Raw genomic sequence first — 7,110 nt, forward strand, 5'->3', positions numbered from 1 at the left:
TCTCACTTCTGTTTATAAAATTAATGCTCACTACTAAAATCTGAAAGCACATAAAAGTAGAACATGGTGACAAAAAACATAACAAACTGCTCTTGATCAGAGGTAGAAAAGCCCTGCTGTTACCAGAACTGGCTTAGGTACTTTTGCTCTACTCAGATGGAAAACTTGAGTGAGAAAGGAGCTCTTCAGATGTTCTGGGTCCTTGAGTGTCAAAGTCTTATGGTCTGGACTGACAGACTCTACAGTTTATGGCTACAAGTTCAGGAAACTACAGGCTTACAGCTTTTGGGGCGCTATCGTCCAGAGATCTATTGCTCTGGGTATGCAAAGTGGAAGCTTATTACTCTGGGGTTTGATTGCCAGTAGTCCAGTACTCAGGAGCAAGTGTAATCTTGGCTCTTAGCTGGAGGCAGCAGCAGCAGCAGCAGCAGGAATCAGTGCAAACTAGTGTGACTCCCAAGCTTATCTGTTGGGACCTGCAGCTAGTGTTACAGCTTTTGAGTTATAGATGATAAGATCCCTTGGTCCTTACAGCAGTTAATTTTCTTGGGCCCAGGAACTTGGGACACTTGACTTAAAGGGCTTGGAGGCTCCCTGGAAATAGTGACCAGGGCTATTTTTACATAGTCAAACACCTTTAAAATAATTTTTTACAGTTAAAAAGTTCAGGAAACGGGGCTGGAGAGATGTCTCAGTGGTTAAGAGCATTGGCTGCTCTTGTAGAGAACACAGGTTCAGTTCCCAGCACCCACACGGCAGCTAACAACTGTAACTCCAGTTCCAGAGGATCCGACACCGTCTTCGGACCTCCACGGGCATTGCACAACACGGATACACTTACATATCTACAGACAATACACTCATATACATAAAATAAAAATAAATAAAATATTTTTAAGCTCAGGAAATGTAAACATCAGTGAATAATTTCAAACATTTATAGTTACATATCCTGCATATAACTATAAAAGTGACCCTGGCTTAATAGTCTTTAAATTTTTGTTTATTTATTTTTTTGGTGTGTGTATGTGTATGTGTGTGCACAGGCATGAATACATTTACCATCAAGGCCAAAAGAGGGAGTCAGATCCCTTGAATGTGGGTGTCAGGAACTAAACTCAAATCCTCTAGAAGAGCAGCAAGTGCTCTTAACTGCCGAGCCTCACTCCAGCTCCCTGACTTAATCTTTATATATAAATACAAAAATTGAACCAGAACTGATCAGTAAAAATATTAAGATCCTAAATTTGAGGGACTGGAGAGATGGCTCAGTGATTAAGAGCACTGGTTGCTCTTGCAGAGGACTCAGGTTGAGTTCTCAGCACCCATATGGCTGCTAACAATCACCTCTAACTCCAATTCCAGGGGCTCTGATGCCCACTTCTGGCCTCCACAAGCATTGCTAACAGGTGATGCAACTACGTATATGCAGGCAAAATATAAAATAAAAATAAACTTAAATTTTAAAAATCCTAATATTTGTAGGTGGTAGAGAAACATGAGAAATAGAACATATTTGGATGCTTTGTCTTCTTGAACTCAAACTTTAATAGGGAAAATAGATTTTAAAAAATATTTGGCCATCCTAGACCATGAATCACGGGACTTGAGATTTCCTTAATCTTTCAGTTGATGCCCTAGCAGTATGGCAGTAAGGAGATCACAGAACCAAGTGGTGTCTAGGAATGTGTGCTTCCATTATTCTGTGTTTCTTCTCAATCTCTGAAGTTCTTAAGAATATCCCAGGACTTTCACAACCTCACGACGTGTCCAAATCCACCACTGTCTTCAGACGGAAATCAGCAAGGTCCAGAATGTGGATGGAGGAGAGTGGATGGCAAACGATTCTCTCCAGACAGTGTTTTCTGTAGTGCCAGGTGCCTCTGCTTGCTGTACTTTAGCAAATGCTCCAGAGAGGTGACAGGTAAGGAAGAAAGCAGCCTGGGAACACTGTGCCTGCATCTGCTCCAAAAAATCCTGCTGCTGCTCTGAAACATTGGGGTTGCTAGCCTCTGATCCCTCCCCTGGCTGTCACAAAAGAGAAAACGAATGGTATTCTGAGGAACTCACGTTAGTTACTTTTCTCATCAATATGACCTAACCTTCTAAAACAATCCCTGCCACCTGGGGATCAAGTTTTCAAGCACAGGAGCCTGTGAAGGTATTTCACATTCAAAGTAAAGCACAGCAAAAACCAAGGAAACCAGAAATAGTGATTTCTTTGTGTATGACATGTACGTGTAGGGGAGCGTGGGTGTGGGGTATGTCCAGAGATGATGACAATAATAATAATCCTAGTAACTTAAAAGTCTTTATAAAGAAAAGAACAAGAGGAAAAAAATCCCATTTCTCTCCTCAAACAATTCCTCTGACAGTCCTTAGCCTTCAAAGAAAGCTACACATAGAACCTTCTGGAAAGGGGCAAACAGGTCAGGCGCTCCAGCATGCTATAGTACCCAGAATATTAGGATTACTCTCCTAAGTATTGCCATTACCACCACAGGTATATTATTGCTGGAGAATTTTTCTTCAACCTGAAAATCCCCACAATGTATCACTGTAAATCAGATAAACTGTAATTACCCCACAAACAACGTACTGTGTAACTAGAATCACTGAGTCTGTGTATCAGTAGTCAGTAGGACACTGTGGCCAGTGTCCTTACAGAAAGTTCCAAGACACTGACAGCCAGATCTGGGACAGTGACCTCTGTAGGGAGAAGTCTCAAGTTTCCCAGCTGCGCTTAGGGGATCTGTGGCAATTTGTGTTTTGTGTGTGTGTGTTTTGAAACAGGGCCTTGCTATGGCCTTTAGCTTAAGGCAATCCTCTTGCCTTAGCCTCTCCAGGGCTGGGATTACAGGTGAACACCGCCGCGCCTGAGCATGCCATTTTTAATGTGAGCAGGTCTCTCCACTCCCAGCCTCGCAGTTCTACCCACACGGATTTCGGCGCCCCCTTTATATTAAAGTTCTTAGGGTGCGCCTCTGTCCTGAGACTATGAGCCTTGCCTCTTCTGTCCAGTGACCTGGCGGGTCCCTGGGTCAGTTCCTCCACCCCAGCCTCCCTCCCTCCTTCTCCACTATCCCAGCATCCTTGCATCAGAAGGGTCAGCCTCCCTGCCTCTGCCTTGCAAGCTGACTGGTCCCTGGCGTGTAGCTCCTCAGCCTCATCCCCCACCCCAAGGATACAGAGTCGAGCACCGGGGTGGTTTCGGTCGCACGTTTTTTATACCCAGTGTCCAGGGCTGCAGGATGCAAGTTCCCCGCTCACCCTCCCCCCCCGCCGCCCCCCATCCGCCTGCGCTCCTCTCAAGAGGCTCCGCGTGAGCACATCTTTATGGCCCTTGAAAACAACCTTATGAGGTTCAAAGAGGGCATAAACTGGCTGACACTTGTTGTTGAATTGCCTCGATGCCCAGTCCCCAGCATATCTGACAGCTTCGCGCACCACAAGTCAGTCACTATGCTACGTTCGCCCGCTATTTTATGCAACTCTTCGAGGTGCCCAAAAGCAAGAAAGCACGCAAGCAAGCGCACACGCAGAATTTATCATATATGTCTTCCTTGTTGTGGATGGTCTTTATCACTTATTGCATAACCTGGATTTTCTGAAATGCCTTTCCTTGTTAACAGAGAAAAATTCTTGGTCTGACGCTGGGAAGGCCTAATGATTCTCCTTAGTGTGTGACGCCTCCAGCCTGTCCAGAGACAAGGTGTTATCTTTTTGGAGTTGATGTATTTTCTGAAAGTAATATTAGATGTAACTCCATTTTTTTCACATAGCAGTGGTAAAACAGGATAGATTTACCTGTGTTTTCTCTTGTTACCACGTGGCTCCATGGCTTAGTTGGTTAAAGCGCCTGTCTCGTAAACAGGAGATCCTGGGTTCGATTCCCAGTGGGGCCTTCTCTTTTCACCTCTTGCTTATGAGTTATGGGATGTAAGTAGCCTGGCATAGATTCCCTAGTTTTGAAAATGAGACAGTTTTTAAGGCGATACCTCAAATTCAAAACTGAATATAGTGCAGGGACAGAACTTTAATCACTCTCTTCTGAAGTTTTACACTAACTGTAGTAAATGTTTTGGGGGCCACCACCATCAGATACATAGATACTTATGGCATCTCTAGATCTAGAGCTCTGCCCCATCGTTGATTCTATAGTATAAATTAATGAATAATAACCCATTATTATCAAAGAAATCTAAAAGTTCTGTAGAGGTAGGCTTGACTCCCCTGGCCCCTCTCCTCCCCTTTTTTTGTTGGATATCCAGGTCAGAACCCCAGGGCTTTCCTCATATTAGGCAAATAAGTGCCCTTCCACTGATTTCCATTGCCAGGTCTGGCATTTTGAAGAGACACTAGGAAGAACACCCTCCTCATCCACTCGTCTCACTCACTAACAACAAACTTTAACTGCTTGTCTTTTTATGTGGCAGGTCCATTCTCAAAGGCAAGGAAGACAGCACTGAACAAAGCTAACAGAAAACCAGTGCTCTGAGGGAATCTTACATTTCAGCATGGGAGTGACACGAAAATAAACGAATGCAAACAGTAAGTAAACATGTCAGATATGGATGACGCCTATGGAGAAAACCAAACAAAGCATATGGGGAGTGTACACAGTGGGACAGGTAACTAGAGAGCATCCCCTCTGCCATATTAAATCACTGGCAAATGTTCTTAAAATTTTTATACATTCATTCATTTGTGTGTGTGTGTGTGTGTGTGTGGTGGGTGGGTGTGTATGCCGAGGTGCACGTGTGGAGGTCAGAGGACAACTTGTGGGAATCAGGTCTCTCCTTCCACCATATGGATTCTGGGGATCAAACTAGATCATCAAACATCAAACAAGGCATGGCTTAACAGCAAATGCCCTTACCCACTGAGCCATCTCACTGGCCCTGTTGTTTTTTGTTTGTTTGTTTGTTTGACTCAATGAAAGCTAGCACAACATAACCACAACATTACTCTAAGTACTATAAGTAGGAAAGCAAGATAATTAGAAAATTACTCCAACTGCACCTAGATCTCACCTCTGTTCTTTGTGACTAGGACCCTGTTGAGTTGGGTCCCAGGCTCCATTTTCAAGCTCCAGCTGCTGTATGTGACAGTTGAGGCACCTCTGACAAATTGCTTAGTGGGCAGCATTTAAGCTCACCTAATAGAGTTGACTTGAGTTGATGAATAAATACATATGAAATGTTTGAAAAGGATATCTGAGCCAGGCATGGTGGTGTATGCCTTTAATCCCAGCATTTGGGAGGCAAGCGAATTGAGGCCAATCTGGCTTACGTGGTGAGTGAGTTCCAGGTTATCTGTGGTCTCTGAAAGACCAAGAAAAAAAAAAAAAAGGATATCTGACTCATAAGTAAGTAATTAATGAAGTGTTCTGATTTGGAGGCAAATGCTCAATCCTTTTAATATTTTAAATGTATGGATAAAATTTCTAAGTTTGTTTTGTGAATAGTGTCCCTCAGGAAGATGCATTAAAGTCCTAATCCCCCTGCACCTGCTATGAATGCAGCTTTTTATTGGAAATAAGCTCTTTGCAGAAGTAATCGACTTTAGTTGTTGTTTTGTTTGCTTATGAGACAGGGAGCCCAAACTGGTCTCTAACTTTGTATATAGCCCAGCATGACCTTGAACTGTTGATCTTCCTGTCTCTGCCTCCCAAGTGTGTAACACTGCACCTAGTTGAAGGAATTGAGTTTTGATGATGATAGTACTGAATTAAGGTGGCACACAACCCAGTGACTGGAGCCACATAAATGTAAAGAGGGAGATTTGGATATGGACAGGCATGCAAGAGAAAGACCATGTGAAATAGAGACACAGACTGAGGTGACTTGTCACAGCCAAGGTACACCAAGTATTGTTAGAGCCAAATAAGCGTGATAGGAAGCCATTGTTTTGGACTTTGTTGCTCCATGGGGTCCCGATAGAGCAGACAAAAATCAAAACTGGAGATACCCCACTCCCCCGCTCAAGTTTTATGAGGCCAAAATAAAATCAAAGTGGTTATTTGACCTTTGGAGAAATCAGGGTTGGAGAGATAACAGCCAAATTCTCAAAAGAGGCCAATGCAGTGGGTATGAGGGTGACTTCAGCAAATGGAAGAAGAGGACTCATATATGCACTTTCTTAGAAAGCCAGCATCACTCTATACCCAAACCAGGCAAAGGCATTTAAGACAGAAATTGAAAGCCAGTGTTCTTCAGAATGTCCTTTAAATTATTAGCAAATCAGTTTGGACAGTTTATAACATGATAATAATTCATCTTGACTGAGCAGGATGTTCTTGGGGTCAACGCTAGGAGTCTAAACATTCAAAGCAAAGAAAAATTGGAATTTTAAAGAACATTTATAAGTTTCCATTTATAAGATCTTCAAAACTATGAAATGCTTTATGATAAGTTTTTTTTAAAATGTACAAGACCCACATAGTGAAAAAGTTACAGGAATTAACCAAGAAAAGTTAAGACTTAAATGGTAGAAATACCATCGCAAAAAATGTGACTCCTGCTGGGCATGGTAGCTCACGCCTTTAATCCCAGCACTGGGGAGGCAGAGGCAGGCAGATCTCTGTGAGTTCAAGGCCAGCCTGGTCTACATAGTGAGTTCCAGGACAGCTGGGGCTACAGGGAGACCCTGTCTCAAAAAGACCAAAAAAAAAAAAAAAAAAAAAGTGACTCCTGCTATTACTTCTAAGGATGAGTCCTTTGGTGGGCAGGATGGGAGCCAGCCAGAGTCCAAAGGCTTGGTTAGTGTAAATGAGATTAGCTAGGCATGCTGTGTTTATTGACTGGTGATCATCAATTAGAATTCTGTCCTCTCATGGAGTCCTGGACTGAATTCTTATGCTTTTTGTGGTTATATGCCTGAAAATGGCCTTTAAATTTTTGAGAGATGTTTTTGAGCTGTGCCAGGGGCTTGAACCAGCGACCCCTGGGCAGTGATGATTGGGGATGAGTAAGCATGCTGTTCGCCAGCCCATGCCGCCCCCAGTACCAGGGATACTCAGACACAACGGGGAGTCTAGTCAAGCAGGGACTCATTTATTGCAGGTGTTACAGAGCTTATAAAGGCACCTGGAACTCCCCGCTCCCCCCC

At 43.4% G+C, this 7,110-nt stretch overlaps 1 non-coding gene across 1 annotated transcript; it reads left to right on the forward strand.

Moving 5' to 3' along the window:
- The first annotated feature begins 3,831 nt into the window (after positions 1 to 3,831).
- Positions 3,832 to 3,905, forward strand: Trnat-cgu. The gene has a single exon. It is a non-coding gene; the product is annotated as a tRNA-Thr (tRNA).
- Positions 3,906 to 7,110: the final 3,205 nt, after the last annotated feature.

Source organism: Nannospalax galili, unplaced genomic scaffold, assembly GCF_000622305.1.
Source record: "Nannospalax galili isolate Female #2095 unplaced genomic scaffold, S.galili_v1.0 scaffold2324, whole genome shotgun sequence".
Taxonomy (NCBI): Eukaryota; Metazoa; Chordata; class Mammalia; order Rodentia; family Spalacidae; genus Nannospalax; species Nannospalax galili.